The sequence below is a fragment of the Salmo salar genome, chromosome ssa16 (genome assembly GCF_905237065.1).
Source record: "Salmo salar chromosome ssa16, Ssal_v3.1, whole genome shotgun sequence".
NCBI classification, from domain to species: Eukaryota; Metazoa; Chordata; class Actinopteri; order Salmoniformes; family Salmonidae; genus Salmo; species Salmo salar.
Genome location: NC_059457.1, coordinates 93,949,018 through 93,970,866, shown reverse-complemented (window position 1 = coordinate 93,970,866; position 21,849 = coordinate 93,949,018). Strand labels below are relative to the sequence as shown.

The 21,849-nt window shown below is 45.1% G+C and overlaps 1 pseudogene; it reads right to left on the bottom strand.

Annotated features, from left to right (window-relative positions):
• Positions 1–17,500, bottom strand: part of LOC106575017 (ephrin type-A receptor 6-like) — a 189,851-nt pseudogene extending 172,351 nt beyond the window's left edge.
• Between the last annotated feature and the right edge of the window lie 4,349 nt (positions 17,501–21,849).

Genomic DNA, 21,849 nt, shown 5'->3' with positions numbered 1-21,849 from the left:
GTGGAAGTTCTCAGTTCTTCCTGGTAGTTCTCTGTTCTTCCTGGTAGATCCATTATGGTGGAAGTTCTCTGTTCTTCCTGGTAGATCCATTATGGTGGAAGTTCTCTGTTCTTCCTGGTAGAACCATTATGGTGGAAGTTCTCAGTTCTTCCTGGTAGATCCATTATGGTGGAAGTTCTCAGTTCTTCCTGGTAGATCCATCATGGTGGAAGTTCTCAGTTCTTCCTGGTAGATCCATTATGGTGGAAGTTCTCAGTTCTTCCTGGTAGATCCATTATGGTGGAAGTTCTCTGTTCTTCCTGGTAGATCCATTATGGTGGAAGTTCTCTGTTCTTCCTGGTAGATCCATTATGGTGGAAGTTCTCAGTTCTTCCTGGTAGATCCATTATGGTGGAAGTTCTCAGTTCTTCCTGGTAGATCCATTATGGTGGAAGTTCTCTGTTCTTCCTGGTAGATCCATTATGGTGGAAGTTCTCTGTTCTTCCAGGTAGATCCAATATGGTGGAAGTTCTCTGTTCTTCCTGGTAGATCCATTATGGTGGAAGTTCTCAGTTCTTCCTGGTAGATCCATTATGGTGGAAGTTCTCTGTTCTTCCTGGTAGATCCATTATGGTGGAAGTTCTCAGTTCTTCCTGGTAGATCCATTATGGTGGAAGTTCTCTGTTCTTCCTGGTAGATCCATTATGGTGGAAGTTCTCAGTTCTTCCTGGTAGATCCATTATGGTGGAAGTTCTCTGTTCTTCCTGGTAGATCCATTATGGTGGAAGTTCTCAGTTCTTCCTGGTAGATCCATTATGGTGGAAGTTCTCAGTTCTTCCTGGTAGTTCTCTGTTCTTCCTGGTAGATCCATTATGGTGGAAGTTCTCAGTTCTTCCTGGTAGATCCATTATGGTGGAAGTTACCTGTTCTTCCTGGTAGATCCATTATGGTGGAAGTTCTCTGTTCTTCCTGGTAGATCCATTATGGTGGAAGTTCTCAGTTCTTCCTGGTAGATCCATTATGGTGGAAGTTCTCTGTTCTTCCTGGTAGATCCATTATGGTGGAAGTTCTCAGTTCTTCCTGGTAGATCCATTATGGTGGAAGTTCTCAGTTCTTCCTGGTAGTTCTCTGTTCTTCCTGGTAGATCCATTATGGTGGAAGTTCTCAGTTCTTCCTGGTAGATCCATTATGGTGGAAGTTACCTGTTCTTCCTGGTAGATCCATTATGGTGGAAGTTCTCAGTTCTTCCTGGTAGATCCATTATGGTGGAAGTTCTCAGTTCTTCCTGGTAGATCCATTATGGTGGAAGTTCTCTGTTCTTCCTGGTAGATCCATTATGGTGGAAGTTCTCAGTTCTTCCTGGTAGATCCATTATGGTGGAAGTTCTCAGTTCTTCCTGGTAGATCCATTATGGTGGAAGTTCTCTTCGTAATTCACAACAGGGAAAGTGCGTCTATTTAAAATACAGAGAATGCATAATTTCTACCCATGGTGGTTTGTATGTACAGAGCCACGACCAAATGCTTTGCCACAGTAATGTGTTGTGTACTTGTAGATCTGTGTGAAGGTTACACTGTGCTGACTAGCTGTGAAGTGTGTGAAGGTTACACTGTGCTGACTAGCTGTGAAGTGTGTGAAGGTTACACTGTGTTGACTAGCAGTGAAGTGTGTGAAGGTTACACTGTGTTGACTAGCTGTGAAGTGTGTGAAGGTTACACTGTGCTGACTAGCTGTGAAGTGTGTGAAGGTTACACTGTGCTGACTAGCTGTGAAGTGTGTGAAGGTTACACTGTGCTGACTAGCTGTGAAGTGGGTGAAGGTTACACTGTGTTGACTAGCAGTGAAGTGTGTGAAGGTTACACTGTGCTGACTAGCTGTGAAGTGTGTGAAGGTTACACTGTGCTGACTAGCAGTGAAGTGTGTGAAGGTTACACTGTGTTGACTAGCTGTGAAGTGTGTGAAGGTTACACTGTGCTGACTAGCTGTGAAGTGTGTGAAGGTTACACTGTGTTGACTAGCTGTGAAGTGTGTGAAGGTTACACTGTGTTGACTAGCTGTGAAGTGTGTGAAGGTTACACTGTGCTGACTAGCTGTGAAGTGTGTGAAGGTTACACTGTGTTGACTAGCTGTGAAGTGTGTGAAGGTTACACTGTGCTGACTAGCTGTGAAGTGTGTGAAGGTTACACTGTGCTGACTAGCTGTGAAGTGTGTGAAGGTTACACTGTGTTGACTAGCTGTGAAGTGTGTGAAGGTTACACTGTGTTGACTAGCTGTGAAGTGTGTGAAGGTTACACTGTGTTGACTAGCAGTGAAGTGTGTGAAGGTTACACTGTGTTGACTAGCAGTGAAGTGTGTGAAGGTTACACTGTGTTGACTAGCAGTGAAGTGTGTGAAGGTTACACTGTGTTGACTAGCAGTGAAGTGTGTGAAGGTTACACTGTGCTGACTAGCTGTGAAGTGTATGAAGGTTACACTGTGTTGACTAGCTGTGAAGTGTGTGAAGGTTACACTGTGTTGACTAGCAGTGAAGTGTGTGAAGGTTACACTATGTTGACTAGCAGTGAAGTGTGTGAAGGTTACACTGTGTTGACTAGCAGTGAAGTGTGTGAAGGTTACACTGTGTTGACTAGCAGTGAAGTGTGTGAAGGTTACACTGTGTTGACTAGCAGTGAAGTGTGTGAAGGTTACACTGTGTTGACTAGCAGTGAAGTGTGTGAAAGTTACACTGTGTTGACTAGCTGTGAAGTGTGTGAAGGTTACACTGTGTTGACTAGCAGTGAAGTGTGTGAAGGTTACACTGTGTTGACTAGCAGTGAAGTGTGTGAAGGTTACACTGTGTTGACTAGCAGTGAAGTGTGTGAAGGTTACACTGTGTTGACTAGCAGTGAAGTGTGTGAAGGTTACACTGTGTTGACTAGCTGTGAAGTGTGTGAAGGTTACACTGTGTTGACTAGCAGTGAAGTGTGTGAAGGTTACACTGTGCTGACTAGCAGTGAAGTGTGTGAAGGTTACACTATGTTGACTAGCAGTGAAGTGTGTGAAGGTTACACTGTGTTGACTAGCAGTGAAGTGTGTGAAGAGAGCGATACAGAGAGAGAGCGAGAGAGAAAGCGAGAGACAGACAGACAGACAGACAGACAGACAGACAGACAGACAGACAGACAGACATAACTGTAGTTATGAGCTCTATTGATTTGATGTGAGGTTGTTTTGTTGTCTCTCCAATAAATAAAGGCCCGCGGTGTTACAATCCATTTAGGACACCATCAGGGGGCTGTGTGTGTGTGTGTGTGTGTGTGTGTGTGTGTGTGTGTGTGTGTGTGTGTGTGTGTGTGTGTGTGTGTGTGTATCCTTTGCCTCTATAAACACATCCTTGTCTGTATTGACTAAGTGTAATGAAATCCTAATTCTAAGGCCACGCCAGACCTCAGCCTCCAGGAAACCCCCTGGCACCTTGCAATGTATCCCAAACGTCACCCCGCTGCCTTTATATAAAGACGTCATGCTGCCAAAACATTATCGTTGTAAATACAGAAGGTTTTGTATGATTGAGTTGTCGAGTCGAAACCAAGTACCGACCACAGTGACCTGACAACGTTAACAAACATCAGACTGCTGAAGGAAGTTTAACTACGTCACATCCATACAGGACTAGAATGAGAACGTTCTCTCTACAGTCAACTCTCCGTCTCACAGCGTTCTAACGTTCTCTCTACAGTCAACTCTCCGTCTCACAGCGTTCTAACGTTCTCTCTCCGTCTCACAGCGCTCTAACGTTCTCTCTCCGTCTCGCAGCGTTCTAACGTTCTCTCTACAGTCAACTCTCCGTCTCACAGCGTTCTAACGTTCTCTCTCCGTCTCACAGCGCTCTAACGTTCTCTCTACAGTCAACTCTCCGTCTCACAGCGTTCTAACGTTCTCTCTCCGTCTCACAGCGTTCTAACGTTCTCTCTCCATCTCACAGCGTTCTAACGTTCTCTCTACAGTCAACTCTTCATTTCACAGCGTTCTAACGTTCTCTGTACAGTCAACTCTTCATCTCACAGCGTTCTAACGTTCTAACGTTCTCTCTACAGTCAACTCTTCATCTCACAGCGCTCTAACGTTCTGTCTACAGTCAACTCTTCATCTCACAGCGTTCTAACGTTCTCTCTACAGTCAACTCTCCATCTCACAGCGCTCTAACGTTCTCTCTACAGTCAACTCTTCATCTCACAGCGTTCTAACGTTCTCTCTACAGTCAACTCTCCATCTCACAGCGCTCTAACGTTCTCTCTACAGTCAACTCTCCATCTCACAGCGCTCTAACGTTCTATCTACAGTCAACTCTTCATCTCACAGCGTTCTAACGTTCTAACGTTCTCTCTACAGTCAACTCTCCATCTCACAGTGTTCTAACGTTCTCTCTACAGTCAACTCTCCATCTCACAGCGTTCTAACGTTCTCTCTACAGTCAACTCTTCGTCTCACAGCGTTCTAACGTTCTCTCTACAGTCAACTCTCCATCTCACAGCGTTCTAACGTTCTCTCTACAGTCAACTCTCCATCTCACAGCGCTCTAACGTTCTCTCTACAGTCAACTCTCCATCTCACAGCGCTCTAACGTTCTATCTACAGTCAACTCTTCATCTCACAGCGTTCTAACGTTCTAACGTTCTCTCTACAGTCAACTCTCCATCTCACAGCGTTCTAACGTTCTCTCTACAGTCAACTCTCCATCTCACAGCGTTCTAACGTTCTCTCTTCAGTCAACTCTCCATCTCACAGCGTTCGAACGTTCTAACGTTCTCTCTACAGTCAACTCTCCATCTCACAGCGTTCTAACGTTCTCTCTACAGTCAACTCTTCGTCTCACAGCGTTCTAACGTTCTCTCTACAGTCAACTCTCCATCTCACAGCGTTCTAACGTTCTCTCTACAGTCAACTCTCCATCTCACAGCGCTCTAACGTTCTCTCTACAGTCAACTCTCCATCTCACAGCGCTCTAACGTTCTATCTACAGTCAACTCTTCATCTCACAGCGTTCTAACGTTCTAACGTTCTCTCTACAGTCAACTCTTCGTCTCACAGCGTTCTAACGTTCTCTCTACAGTCAACTCTCCATCTCACAGCGTTCTAACGTTATCTCTACAGTCAACTCTCCATCTCACAGCGTTCTAATGTTCTCTCTTCAGTCAACTCTTCCCTATTCTGCCTCCGGAGACCAGCGTTCCATCTCACAGGGTTCTAACGTTCTAATGTTCTCTCTACAGTCAACTCTTCCCCATTCTGTCTCTGGAGACCAGCGTTCCATCTCACAGCGTTCTAATGTTCTCTCTACAGTCAACTCTCCATCTCACAGCGTTCTAATGTTCTCTCTACAGTCAACTCTCCATCTCACAGCGTTCTAATGTTCTCTCTACAGTCATCTCTTCATCTCACAGCGTTCTAATGTTCTCTCTACAGTCAACTCTCCATCTCACAGTGTTCTAACGTTCTCTCTACAGTCAACTCTCCATCTCACAGCGTTCTAACGTTCTCTCTACAGTCAACTCTTCGTCTCACAGCGTTCTAACGTTCTCTCTACAGTCAACTCTCCATCTCACAGCGTTCTAACGTTCTCTCTTCAGTCAACTCTCCATCTCACAGCGTTCGAACGTTCTAACGTTCTCTCTACAGTCAACTCTTCCCCATTCTGTCTCTGGAGACCAGCGTTCCATCTCTTCAGTCAACTCTTGTCATGTCCTGACCCTAGTAAGATCATTTTCTATAGTAGAGTAGGTCAGGGCGTGACAGGGGGTGTTTTGTGTTTTTCTATGTTTTCTATTTCTATGTTTGTGTTATAGAAAACTAGAACCAAAATCCCCAAGAACCAAAAAAACAAAACACACAAAACAAACACCCCCTGCCACGCCTTGACCATACTACAATAACAAACACCCCCTGCCACGCCTTGACCATACTACAATAACAAACACCCCCTGCCACGCCTTGACCATACTACAATAACAAACACCCCCTGCCACGTCCTGACCATACTACAATAACAAACACCCCCTGCCACGCCTTGACCATACTACAATAACAAACACCCCCTGCCACGCCTTGACCATACTACAATAACAAACACCCCCTGCCACGCCTTGACCATACTACAATAACAAACACCCCCTGCCACGCCTTGACCATACTACAATAACAAACACCCCTGCCACGCCTTGACCATACTACAATAACAAACACCCCCTGCCACGCCTTGACCATACTACAATAACAAACACCCCCTGCCACGCCTTGACCATACTACAATAACAAACACCCCCTGCCACGCCTTGACCATACTACAATAACAAACACCCCCTGCCACGCCTTGACCATACTACAATAACAAACACCCCCTGCCACGCCTTGACCATACTACAATAACAAACACCCCCTGCCACGCCTTGACCATACTACAATAACAAACACCCCTGCCACGCCTTGACCATACTACAATAACAAACACCCCCTGCCACGCCTTGACCATACTACAATAACAAACACCCCTGCCACGTCCCGACCATACTACAATAACAAACACCCCTGCCACGCCTTGACCATACTACAATAACAAACACCCCCTGCCACGCCTTGACCATACTACAATAACAAACACCCCCTGCCACGCCTTGACCATACTACAATAACAAACACCCCCTGCCACGCCTTGACCATACTACAATAACAAACACCCCCTGCCACGCCTTGACCATACTACAATAACAAACACCCCCTGCCACGCCTTGACCATACTACAATAACAAACACCCCTGCCACGCCTTGACCATACTACAATAACAAACACCCCCTGCCACGCCTTGACCATACTACAATAACAAACACCCCCTGCCACGCCTTGACCATACTACAATAACAAACACCCCCTGCCACGCCTTGACCATACTACAATAACAAACACCCCCTGCCAAACCTTGACCATACTACAATAACAAACACCCCCTGCCACGCCTTGACCATACTACAATAACAAACACCCCCTGCCACGCCTTGACCATACTACAATAACAAACACCCCCTGCCACGCCTTGACCATACTACAATAACAAACACCCCTGCCACGCCTTGACCATACTACAATAACAAACACCCCCTGCCACGCCTTGACCATACTACAATAACAAACACCCCCTGCCACGCCTTGACCATACTACAATAACAAACACCCCCTGCCACGCCTTGACCATACTACAATAACAAACACCCCCTGCCACGCCTTGACCATACTACAATAACAAACACCCCCTGCCACGCCTTGACCATACTACAATAACAAACACCCCCTGCCACGACTTGACCATACTACAATAACAAACACCCCCTGCCACGCCTTGACCATACTACAATAACAAACACCCCCTGCCACGCCTTGACCATACCACAATAACAAACACCCCCTGCCACGCCTTGACCATACTACAATAACAAACACCCCCTGCCACGCCTTGACCATACTACAATAACAAACACCCCCTGCCACGCCTTGACCATACTACAATAACAAACACCCCCTGCCACGCCTTGACCATACTACAATAACAAACACCCACTTTACTGGTCAGGACGTGACAATCCTTGTCAGATAGGCTACTACTGCTATACAGATATAGGCGTGCAGAAGGAAGCTAATTTGTTAATTTTCTATCAGAATATTTGTTATAATTGAAAGCTCAATAAGTTGCAAACATTTCCAAAAAAACTGTTTTGTCATTATGGGGTATTGTGTATAGATTGATGAGGAAGAATGTATGTTTTGTTTATTCCAAGAATGTGTGTTGTTGTTTGTGTCGAACTGCTTTGCTTTATCTTGGCCAGGTCGCAGTTGTAAATGAGAACTTTCATTCTCAACTAGCCTACCTGGTTAAAAACAAGTTCTCATTTACAACTGCGACCTGGCCAAGATAAAGCAAAGCAGTGCGACACAAACAACAACACAGAGTTACACATGGAGTAAACAAACGTACAGTCAATAATACAGTAGGAAAAACAGAAAGTCTATATACAGTGTGTGTAAATGGCGTGAGGAGGTAAGGCAATAAATAGGCCATAGTAGCGAAAAAATTACAATTCAGCAGATTAATATTGGAGTGATAGATGAGCAGATGATGGTGGGTAAGTAGAGATACTGGTGTGTAGAAGAGCAGCAAAGTAAAGAAAAACGATATGGGGATGAGGTAGGTAGATTGGAGGGGCTATTTACAGATGGACTATGTACAGCTGCAGCGATCAAGAATTGAACCCTGTGGCACCCCCGTAGAGACTGCCAGAGGTCCGGACAACAGGCCCTCCGATTTGACACACTGAACTCTGTCTGAGAAGTAGTTGGTGAACCAGGCGAGGCAGTCATTTGAGAAACCAAGGCTATTGAGTCTGCTACTACTAATAATAATAATGATATACAACAACAACAATAATAATAATAACAATGATATACAATAATAATAATAATATACAACAACAATAATAATAATAATAATAATGATATACAACAACAATAATAATAATAATAACAATGATATACAATAATAATAATAATGATATACAACAACAATAATAATAATAATAATAATAATGATATAAAATAATAATAATAATGATATACAATAATAAAAATAATAATAATAATTATATACACATTTTATAAATATACACAACAACAACAATAATAATAATAATAATGATATACAACAACAATAATAATAATAATAATAATAATGATATAAAATAATAATAATAATGATATACAATAATAAAAATAATAATAATAATTATATAGACATTTTATAAATATACACAACAACAATAATAATAATAATAATAATAATGATATACAACAACAATAATAATAATAATAATAATAATGATATAAAATAATAATAATAATGATATACAATAATAATAATAATAATAATAATTATATACACATTTTATAAATATACACAACAACAATAATAATAATAATAATAATAATGATATACAATAATAATAATAATAATAATAATTATATACACATTTTATAAATATACACAACAACAATAATAATAATAATAATAATGATATACAACAACAATAATAATAATAATAATAATAATGATATAAAATAATAATAATAATGATATACAATAATAATAATTATAATAATAATTATATACACATTTTATAAATATACACAACAACAATAATAATAATAATAATGATATAAAATAATAATAATAATGATATACAACAACAATAATAATAATAATAATAATAATGATATAAAATAATAATAATAATGATATACAATAATAATAATTATAATTATAATTATATACACATTTTATAAATATACACAACAACAATAATAATAATAATAATAATAATAATTATATACACATTTTATAAATATACACAACAACAATAATAATAATAATAATCACAATATACAACAATAACGATGAATAATGATACACAATAATAACAACTAACTACTCCCTCCCTCCCTCCGTCCCTCCCTCCCTCCCTCCCTCCCTCCGTCCCTCCCTCCCTCCCTAACTACTCTCTCCCTCCCTCCCTCCCTCCCTCCCTCCCTCCCTCCCTCCCTAACTACTCTCTCTCCCTCCCTCCCTCCCTCCCTCCCTCCCTCCCTCCCTCCCTCCCTCCCTCCCTAACTACTCTCTCTCCCTCCCTCCCTCCCTCCCTCCCTCCCTCCCTCCCTCCCTCCCTCCCTCCCTCCCTCCCTCCCTCTCTCTCTCTCTCTCTCTCTCCCCCTCCCTCACTATTCATTCTTTCTCTCTCCCTCCCTCCCACCCACCCTCCCTCCCTCCCTAACTACTCTCTCCCTCCCTCCCTCCCACCCACCCTCCCTCCCTCCCTAACTACTCTCTCCCTCCCTCCCTCCCTCCCTCCCTCCCTCCCTAACTACTCTCTCCCTCCCTCCCTCCCTCCCTCCCTCCCTCGCTACTCATTCTCTCCCCTCCCTCCCTCCCTCCCTCCCTCCCTCGCTACTCATTCTCTCCCTCCCTCCCTCCCTCCCTCCCTCCCTCCCTCCCTCCCTCCCTCCCTCGCTACTCATTCTCTCCCCTCCCTCCCTCCCTCCCTCCCTCCCTCCCTCCCTCCCTCCCTCTCTCCCTACTCATTCTGCTCAGTCAATCTGATATATTTTCATTTTAATTCTGTTTATTCCTGATACGATTCACGCTGTGGGGGGGAATCAAGCTGAAATGTATTGTGTTGACAACTAGAGTGTGAATTTCTATTAGCTAGGCTGCTAAAGTAAATGGCAGAGTAGCTTCAGACAGTACAGGAGGAGAAACACACAGAGAAGGGAATGAGGCAGTAAAATCACAATAACATCATCTTCACAATATGTTCCAATTCAGTGAGACTGAACTAAATCCCTTTAAATGTGTTTAATTAGGATGCTTCAACGAAACGTCTTGATTCATTTAGATAGTTAAAGTGGTACTGGGGGACCAAACAAAACGTCTTGATTCATTTAGATAGTTAAAGTGGTACTGGGGGACCAAACGAATCGTCTTGATTCATTTAGATAGTTAAAGTGGTACTGGGGGACCAAACAAAACGTCTTGATTCATTTAGATAGTTAAAGTGGTACTGGGGGACCAAACGAATCATCTGATTCATTTAGATAGTTAAAGTGGTACTGGGGGACCAAACGAATCGTCTTGATTCATTTAGATAGTTAAAGTGGTACTGGGGGACCAAACGAATCGTCTTGATTCATTTAGATAGTTAAAGTGGTACTGGGGGACCAAACGAAACGACTGATTCATTTAGATAGTTAAAGTGGTACTGGGGGACCAAACGAATCATCTGATTCATTTAGATAGTTAAAGTGGTACTGGGGGACCAAACGAATCGTCTTGATTCATTTAGATAGTTAAAGTGGTACTGGGGGACCAAACGAATCGTCTTGATTCATTTAGATAGTTAAAGTGGTACTGGGGGACCAAACGAAACGACTGATTCATTTAGATAGTTAAAGTGGTACTGGGGGACCAAACGAATCATCTGATTCATTTAGATAGTTAAAGTGGTACTGGGGGACCAAACGAATCGTCTTGATTCATTTAGATAGTTAAAGTGGTACTGGGGGACCAAACGAATCGTCTTGATTCATTTAGATAGTTAAAGTGGTACTGGGGGACCATACGAGTTGAACTGTAAATGATTCATCATTGGTTAAATCATTCATCATTAACTTCAATCGTCAACCATTGGAACGTAAAACATTAAATATCAGTAGATATTCAGGCTGTGTCCCAAATGACACCCTAATTCCCTATATAGCGCTCTACTTTAGACAATAGGCCCCTGGACCCAGGTCGAAAACAGTAGACTATATAAGGAATAGGGAGACACTTGGGACCCAGCCTAGGGGCCTGTTAGGCTGACACAGTCCCTAGACACAATGGGAGAACCACATCCTGTTATGCTGATACAGTCCCTAGACACAATGGGAGAACCACATCCTGTTATGCTGATACAGTCACTAGACACAATGGGAGAACCACTTCCTGTTATGCTGATACAGTCACTAGACACAATGGGAGAACCACTTCCTGTTATGCTGATACAGTCACTAGACACAATGGGAGAACCACTTCCTGTTATGCTGATACAGTCACTAGACACAATGGGAGAACCACTTCCTGTTATGCTGATACAGTCACTAGACACAATGGGAGAACCACATCCTGTTATGCTGATACAGTCACTAGACACAATGGAAGAACCACTTCCTGTTATGCTGATACAGTCCCTAGACACAATGGGAGAACCACATCCTGTTATGCTGATACCGTCACTAGACACAATGGGAGAACCACTTCCTGTTAGGCTGACACAGTCCCTAGACACAATGGGAGAACCACATCCTGTTATGCTGATACAGTCCCTAGACACAATGGGAGAACCACTTCCTGTTAGGCTGACACAGTCACTAGACACAATGGGAGAACCACTTCCTGTTATGCTGACACAATGGGAGAACCACTTCCTGTTATGCTGACACAGTCACTAGACAAAATGGGAGAACCACATCCTGTTATGCTGATACAGTCACTAGACACAGTGGGAGAACCACTTCCTGTTAGGCTGACACAGTCACTAGACACAACGGGAGAACCACATCCTGTTATGCTGACACAGTCCCTAGACACAATGGGAGAACCACTTCCTGTTATGCTGATACCGTCACTAGACACAATGGGAGAACCACTTCCTGTTATGCTGACACAGTCACTAGACACAATGGGAGAACCACTTCCTGTTGGCCTGCTATGCTGACACAGTCACTCGACACAATGGGAGAACCACATCCTGTTAGGCTGACACAGTCACTAGACACAATGGGAGAACCACTTCCTGTTATGCTGATACAGTCACTAGACACAATGGGAGAACCACATCCTGTTAGGCTGACACAGTCACTAGACACAATGGGAGAACCACTTCCTGTTAGGCTGACACAGTCACTAGACACAATGGGAGAACCACTTCCTGTTATGCTGACACAGTCACTAGACACAATGGGAGAACCACATCCTGTTAGGCTGACACAGTCACTAGACACAATGGGAGAACCACTTCCTGTTATGCTGACACAGTCACTAGACACAATGGGAGAACCACATCCTGTTAGGCTGACACAGTCACTAGACACAATGGGAGAACCACTTCCTGTTATGCTGATGCAGTCACTAGACACAATGGGAGAACCACTTCCTGTTATGCTGACACAGTCACTAGACACAATGGGAGAACCACTTCCTGTTATGCTGACACAGTCACTAGACACAATGGGAGAACCACTTCCTGTTAGGCTGACACAGTCACTAGACACAATGGGAGAACCACATCCTGTTAGGCTGACACAGTCACTAGACACAATGGGAGAACCACTTCCTGTTACGCTGATACAGTCACTAGACACAATGGGAGAACCACATCCTGTTAGGCTGACACAGTCACTAGACACAATGGGAGAACCACATCCTGTTAGGCTGACACAGTCACTAGACACAATGGGAGAACCACTTCCTGTTGGCCTGCTATGCTGACACAGTCACTAGACACAATGGGAGAACCACTTCCTGTTGGCCTGCTATGCTGACACAGTCACAAGACACAATGGGAGAACCACTTCCTGTTAGGCTGACACAGTCACTAGACACAATGGGAGAACCACATCCTGTTAGGCTGACACAGTCACTAGACACAATGGGAGAACCACTTCCTGTTAGGCTGACACAGTCACTAGACACAATGGGAGAACCACATCCTGTTAGGCTGACACAGTCACTAGACACAATGGGAGAACCACTTCCTGTTACGCTGATACAGTCACTAGACACAATGGGAGAACCACATCCTGTTAGGCTGACACAGTCACTAGACACAATGGGAGAACCACTTCCTGTTATGCTGACACAGTCACTAGACACAATGGGAGAACCACTTCCTGTTAGGCTGACACAGTCACTAGACACAATGGGAGAACCACATCCTGTTAGGCTGACACAGTCACTAGACACAATGGGAGAACCACTTCCTGTTACGCTGACACAGTCACTAGACACAATGGGAGAACCACATCCTGTTAGGCTGACACAGTCACTAGACACAATGGGAGAACCACTTCCTGTTGGCCTGCTATGCTGACACAGTCACTAGACACAATGGGAGAACCACATCCTGTTAGGCTGACACAGTCACTAGACACAATGGGAGAACCACTTCCTGTTGGCCTGCTAGGCTGACACAGTCACTAGACACAATGGGAGAACCACATCCTGTTAGGCTGACACAGTCACTAGACACAATGGGAGAACCACTTCCTGTTAGGCTGACACAGTCACTAGACACAATGGGAGAACCACATCCTGTTAGGCTGACACAGTCACTAGACACAATGGGAGAACCACATCCTGTTATGCTGACACAGTCACTAGACACAATGGGAGAACCACATCCTGTTAGGCTGACACAGTCACTAGACACAATGGGAGAACCACATCCTGTTAGGCTGACACAGTCACTAGACACAATGGGAGAACCACATCCTGTTAGGCTGACACAGTCACTAGACACAATGGGAGAACCACTTCCTGTTAGCCTGACACTAGACACATTAACCCGGAAGCTTATAAGAAATCCCGCTATGCCCTCCGACGAACCATCAAACGGGCAAAGCGTCAATACGGGACTAAGATCGAATCGTACTGAACCAGCTCTGACGCTCGTCGGATGTGGCAGTGCTTGAAAACCGTTACAGACTACATAGGGAAGCACAGCCGAGTGACATTCACAAAGCCGCAGGGCCAGACGGATTACCAGGACGTGTGCTGCGAGCATGCGTTGACCAACTGGCAAGTGTCTTCACTGACATTTTCAACCTCTCCCTGTCCGAGTCTGTAATACCAACATGTTTTAAGCAGACCACCATAGTCCCTGTGCCCAAGAACACTAAGGTAACCTGCCTAAATGTCTACCGCCCCGTAGCACTCACGTCTGTAGTCATGAAGTGCTTTGAAAGGCTGGTCATGGCTCACATCAACACCATCATCCCAGAAACCCTAGACCCACTCCAATTTGCATACCGCCCCAACAGATCCACAGATGATGCAATCTCTATTGCACTCCACACTGCCCTTTCCCACCTGGACAAAAGGAACACCTATGTGAGAATGCTATTCATTGACTACAGCTCAGCGTTCAACACCATAGTGCCCTCAAAGCTCATCACTAAGCTAAGGACCCTGGGACTAAACGCCTCCCTCTGCAACTGGATCCTGGACTTCCTGACGGGCCGCCCCCAGGTGGTGAGGGTAGGTAACAACACATCCGCCACGCTGATCCTCAACACAGGGGCCCCTCAGGGGTGTGTGCTCAGTCCCCTCCTGTACTCCCTGTTCACTCATGACTGCACAGCCAGGCACGACTCCAACACCATCATTAAGTTTGCCGATGATACAACAGTGGTAGGCCTGATCACCGACAACGACGAGACAGCCTATAGGGAGGAGGTCAGAGACCTGACCATGTGGTGCCAGGACAACAACCTCTCCTCAACGTGATCAAGACTAAGGAGATGATTGTGGACTACAGGAAAAGGAAGACAGAGCACGCCCCCATTCTCATCGACGGGGCTGTAGTGGAGCAGGTTGAGAGCTTCAAGTTCATTGGTGTCAACAACAAACTATCATGGTCCAAACACACCAAGACAGTCGTGAAGAGGGCACAACAAAACCTATTCCCCCTCAGGAGACTGAAAAGATTTGGCATGGGTCCTCAGATCCTCAAAAGGTTCTACAGCTGCACCATCGAGAGCATCCTGACTGGTTGCATCACTGCCTGGTATGGCAACTGCTCGGCCTCCGACCGCAAGGCACTACAGAGGGTAGTGGGTACGGCCCAGTACATCACTGGGGCCAAGCTTCCTGCCATCCATGACCTCTATACCAGGCGGTGTCAGAGGAAGGCCATAAAAATTGTCAAACTCCAGCCACCCTAGTCATAGACTGTTCTCTCTGCTACCGCACGGCAAGCGGTACCGGAGCGCCAAGTCTAGGTCCAAGAGGCTTCTAAACAGCTTCTACCCCCAAGCCACCAGACTGCTGAACATCTAATGAAATGGCTACCCAGAACCCTCTTTTACACCGCTGCTACTCTCTGTTGTTATCATCTATACATAGTCACTTTTAGAACTCTACCTACATGTACATATTACTTCAACTAACCGGTGCCCCGGCACATTGACTCTGTACCAGTACCACCCTGTATATAGTCTCGCTATTGTTATTTTACTGCTGCTCTTTAATTACTTGTTACTTAATTTCCTATTCTTATCCGTTTTTTTTAAACTGCATTATTGGTTAGGGGCTCTTAAGTAAGCATTTCACTGTAAGATCTACACCTGTTGTATTCGGCGCATGTGACTAATACGATTTGATTTGGAAAAAATACATCCTGAGGGCGCCCCGCCTATACAACGGTATGGTAGGAGAAACACTTACCCCATTCACTGGGTAGGTCCTCCAGTCCAACTCACCCAGTACAGCTGTAGTGTCCAACAGAACCACTAGAGAGAGAGAGAGAGAGAGAGAGAGAGGGGGATAGATAAAGAGAGAGAGAGAGAGCGAGAGAGAGAGAGAGAGAGAGAGAGAGAGAGAGAGAGAGAGGGGGATAGATAAAGAGAGGGGGATAGATAAAGAGAGAGAGAGAGAGAGAGGGGGATAGATAAAGAGAGAGAGAGAGAGAGGGATAGATAAAGAGAGAGAGAGAGAGAGAGAGAGGGTGATAGATAAAGAGAGAGAGAGAGAGAGAGACAGGGGGATAGATAAAGAGAGAGAGAGAGAGAGAGAGAGAGGGGGGGGGAAGAGAGAGGGAGAGAGTTCATGAAAGAGGAGGACAGAGAAAGGAGACAGTAATAGGGAAAGAAGGAAGAGAGAGAGAGAGAGAGAGAGAGAGAGAGAGAGTAAACCATAGTTATCAAACTGTCAGAGAAGAACAACAATATTCCAGAGGCGCTCAGCAGAGAGAATGACCTCCAAGCTCTGTAAGGGTAAAAGCCAGAACAACAACACGGGTGCAGAGAAAGTACTGATTGAGGGACAAATACAATACAACATATTAAACTGTTCAAAAATAGATCATGAAATAAACTGAATGAGGACACTGGATCAAATCATTCTTAACCCTGAAGTCTTGAATGTTGTCCGATGACCAAACCATCTTACAGCACTGAATAAGCCCTGTTAAATAGTACAGAACACAACGAACTGTTAAATAGTACAGAACACAACGAACTGTTCCATAGTCCATAGTGTTTAAGATCTTTAGCTTAGTGATGAGCTGCAGTCAATAAACAGCATTCTCAGGTGATCTAGGCTTGTTTCACCTCTAGATGCACAGGTGACATGCTGGTAGAAATGAATGCGGCTGTAACGTAACAAAACGTGGAGTCAACGGGGTCTGAATACTTTTCAATTTTACAATGATGAGTTCTTATTAATAGCCTAAGTGAATTGTGTATTCAGGCAGCCATTGGCTGCAGACGGAACAGGAAGCTGGGGGCAACCATTGGCTGCAGATGGAACAGGAAGCTGGTGGCAGCCATTGGCTGCAGACGGAACAGGAAGCTGGGGGCAACCATTGGCTGCAGATGGAACAGGAAGCTGGTGGCAGCCATTGGCTGCAGATGGAACAGGAAGCTGGTGGCAGTCATTGGCTGTAGATGGAACAGGAAGCTGGTGGCAGCCATTGGCTGCAGATGGAACAGGAAGCTGGGGGCAGCCATTGGCTGCAGATGGAACAGGAAGCTGGTGGCAGCCATTGGCTGCAGATGGAACAGGAAGCTGGTGGCAGCCATTGGCTGCAGATGGAACAGGAAGCTGGTGGCAGCCATTGGCTGCAGATGGAACAGGAAGCTGGTGGCAGTCATTGGCTGCAGATGGAACAGGAAGCTGGTGGCAGCCATTGGCTGCAGATGGAACAGGAAGCTGGTGATAGTGTAATTATGTAGAAATAGGCTCAATCATTATAATAATTGAAATGATAAGACAAAGTGCCTTAAGAAACATCTAACACGTAGCCTAACGATTGCAAAATGCAGCCTGTGTCCAAAACATTGTCTGATCCAGTCATTTGACATGTTCAACTACCTTCATTTTTTTGTGATGTGATTTCGGTGTCTGCGGATTTTTCTTGTTGTTGTTGTAGCGTGTTAACCTTGAAAACACATCGGCAATCGACGCCTGTTTAACATAGGTGGCTGGTTTCAGCTGAGGCGTTTTGCTGCTTTCGGACGTGTTTTGGGTGGGGGGGGGGTTTACCATCATGGAATCGTCGTAAAAGTAGGGGATGGATATTCTTGAAATTATTCAATGAATTTGTCTTGTTGCCTGTTTTTGTCGCCACAACTCTCAGTCACATTTTGCACAACATTTGCATTTGGTTGACTTCGGTTTTCCTCTAAGTGAAATACTGCCGTACCGCTGAAGATATGCTGAAATACTGCCGTACCGCTGAAGATGAGCTGAAATACTGCCGTACCGCTGAAGATATGCTGAAATACTGCCGTACCGCTGAAGATGAGCTGAAATACTGCCGTACCGCTGAAGATGAGCTGAAATACTGCCGTACCGCTGAAGATGAGCTGAAATACTGCCGTACCGCTGAAGATATGCTGAAATACTGCCGTACCGCTGAAGATGAGCTGAAATACTGCCGTACCGCTGAAGATATGCTGAAATACTGCCGTACCGCTGAAGATATGCTGAAATACTGCCGTACCACTGAAGATGAGCTGAAATACTGCCGTACCGCTGAAGATATGCTGAAATACTGCCGTACCACTGAAGATATGCTGAAATACTGCCGTACCGCTGAAGATGAGCTGAAATACTGCCGTACCGCTGAAGATATGCTGAAATACTGCCGTACCGCTGAAGATGAGCTGAAATACTGCCGTACCGCTGAAGATGAGCTGAAATACTTTCTCTCCTCACCAGCATCTAACTGAAGGAAAGCCCTTTCTCTCCTCACCAGTATCTAACTGAAGGAAAGCCCTTTCTCTCCTCACCAGCATCTAACTGAAGGAAAGCCCTTTCTCTCCTCACCAGTATCTAACTGAAGGAAAGCCCTTTCTCTCCTCACCAGTATCTAACTGAGGTAAAGCCCTTTCTCTCCTCACCAGCATCTAACTGAGGTAAAGCCCTTTCTCTCCTCATCAGCATCTAACTGAAGTAAAGCCTTTTGTCTTCTCACCAGTATCTAACTGAGGTAAAGCCCTTTCTTTCCTCACCAGCATCTAACTGAGGTAAAGCCCTTTCTCTCCTCACCAGCATCTAACTGAGGTAAAGCCCTTTCTCTCCTCACCAGTATCTAACTGAGGTAAAGCCCTTTCTCTCCTCACCAGCATCTAACTGAGGTAAAGCCCTTTCTCTCCTCACCAGCATCTGAGGTAAAGCCCTTTCTCTCCTCACCATCATCTAACTGAGGTAAAGCCCTTTCTCTCCTCACCAGCATCTAACTGAAGGAAAGCCCTTTCTCTCCTCACCAGCATCTAACTGAGGTAAAGCCCTTTCTCTCCTCACCAGCATCTAACTGAAGGAAAGCCCTTTCTCTCCTCACCAGCATCTAACTGAAGGAAAGCCTCTTCTCTTCTCACCAGCATCTAACTGAAGGAAAGCCCCTTCTCTTCTCACCAGCATCTAACTGAAGGAAAGCCCCTTCTCTTCTCACCAGCATCTAACTGTGCGCTCTAAGCAGGGACACTTATGATTGGCCAACATGTGCATGCCATGCAGCCAGTGAGACAGCCCTGGCTTGTGATTGGTCAGCATCCTCTGCGCATGTGGAAAGTGAATGAACGGAGTCTAGCGCATTTCATTGGAGGAGGCACCACAGTCTAGTTTTTGTTATATTACATGCTGACCACACTGCCCGCGTCGCGTGCACGAGCGTCGCAAAAATAAATGTACACAGACGTGTTATTCAATCATTTCATCCAAACTGCTCACGCGCGTCAATGAGCATTTGCATAGACCAGGCGTTAAAAACTTGGTTCTATTTTTGACGCTTGACGCGCTCTCCCATCTCCTCATTGGATTTTAGGAGCATATACCCACGTGGGTGATTGAAAGATGAAATAAATCGAAAAAACATAATTCCACCTTGACATTAATAAGGTATTGGTGTGAGTAGGCAACATCTCCATTTAATCCATTTTAAATTCATCTTCTAACACGACAAAATGCTGAGGAATGTCTAGCTGGGAAAATCAGCAGCAGCAAGCAGCAAGCTAGGGCTCCCGAGTGGCGCAGCGGCCCTAAGGCACTGCATCTCAGTGCTAGAGGCGTCACTACAGACACCCTGGTTCGAATCCCGGGCTGTATCACAACCGGCTGTGATAGGGAGTCCCATAGGGCGGGGCACAATTGGCCCAGTGTCGTTAGGGTTTGGCCGGTGTAGGCCGTCATTGTAAATAAGAATTTGTTCTTTAACTGATTTGCCTAGTTAAATAAAGGTTACTTTTTTTTTTAAATATACAAGCTAATTCTCCAACAGAAAGGTGCAGGATTGAGATTAATTGACACAGTGACCAAAATCTAACTCCTGTTGCAAATATTAGTTTGCAACAGATAGCTATGGGACCTGTTAGCGGATAGCTTTGGGAACTGTTAGCAGAACGCTATGTGACCTGTTAGCGGAGAGCTTTGGGAACTGTTAGCAGAACGCTATGGGACCTGTTAGCAGATAGCTATGGGACCTGTTAGCGGATAGCTATGGGACCTGTTAGCAGATAGCTATGGGACCTGTTAGCAGATAGCTATGGGACCTGTTAGCGGATAGCTATGGGACCTGTTAGCAGAACGCTATGGGACCTGTTAGCGGATAGCTATGGGACCTGTTAGCGGATAGCTTTGGGAACTGTTAGCAGATAGCTTTGGGAACTGTTAGCAGATAGCTATGGGACCTGTTAGCAGATAGCTATGTGACCTGTTAGCGGATAGCTATGGGACCTGTTAGCGGATAGCTATGGGACCTGTTAGCAGATAGCTATGGGACCTGTTAGCAGATAGCTACGGGACCTGTTAGCAGATAGCTATGGGACCTGTTAGCAGATAGCTATGGGACCTGTTAGCAGATAGCTACGGGACCTGTTAGCAGATAGCTATGGGACCTGTTAGCGGATAGCTATGGGACCTGTTAGCAGATAGCTTTGGGAACTGTTAGCAGATAGCTTTGGGAACTGTTAGCAGATAGCTATGGGACCTGTTAGCAGATAGCTATGTGACCTGTTAGCGGATAGCTATGGGACCTGTTAGCGGATAGCTATGGGACCTGTTAGCAGATAGCTATGGGACCTGTTAGCAGATAGCTACGGGACCTGTTAGCAGATAGCTATGTGACCCATAGCTAGCTATATTGGCTACTATGCTAACTAGCTGGCTAGATAAACATGGTGCTAACAAGCTCAATAACTCAATGCATACACACACTCCTATTGAATATGCATTCACCTGTATTCTGACAAGACCTAGGTGACATCTTGATTTCTCCAGTTTATCAATGGAGATTTACCATTCAAATAACATTATTCCCATTATTGTTGTTACGTAGTTAGATTGGTAAAAAATAAGTCAAATTAATTTTGACTTTAAAATGGATGCATTAATGCATAAAATGGCTGTCTCTTGGGGAATTTTGTCAACACCTTTTTCCACATTTAATGATATTGAATATCGTCCTAAAATAATCAATCCAGAAATCGATATCGGCCCTAAAAATATTGGTCGTTCTCTAGAGGGAGGGAGGGAGGGAGGGAGGGAGGGAGGAGAGATGGTCTCTAATACTGCTAATACTGGGTCGTTCTCTAGAGGGAGGGAGGGAGGGAGGGAGGGAGGGAGGGAGGGAGGGAGGGAGGGAGGGAGGGAGGGAGGGAGGGAGGGAGGAGAGATGGTCTCTAATACTGCTAATACTGGGTCGTTCTCTAGAGGGAGGGAGGGAGGGAGGGAGGGAGGGAGGGAGGGAGGGGAGGGAGGGAGGGAGGAGAGATGGTCTCTAATACTGCTAATACTGGGTCGTTCTCTAGAGGGAGGGAGGGAGGGAGGGAGGGAGGGAGGGAGGGAGGGAGGGAGGGAGGGAGGGAAGATGGTCTCTAATACTGCTAATACTGGGTCGTTCTCTAGAGGGAGGGAGGGAGGAGGGAGGGAGGGAGGGAGGGGGAGGGAGGGAGGGAGGGAGGGAGGGAGGGAGGGAGGGAGGATGGTCTCTAATACTGCTAATACTGGGTCGTTCTCTAGAGGGAGGGAGGGAGGAGGG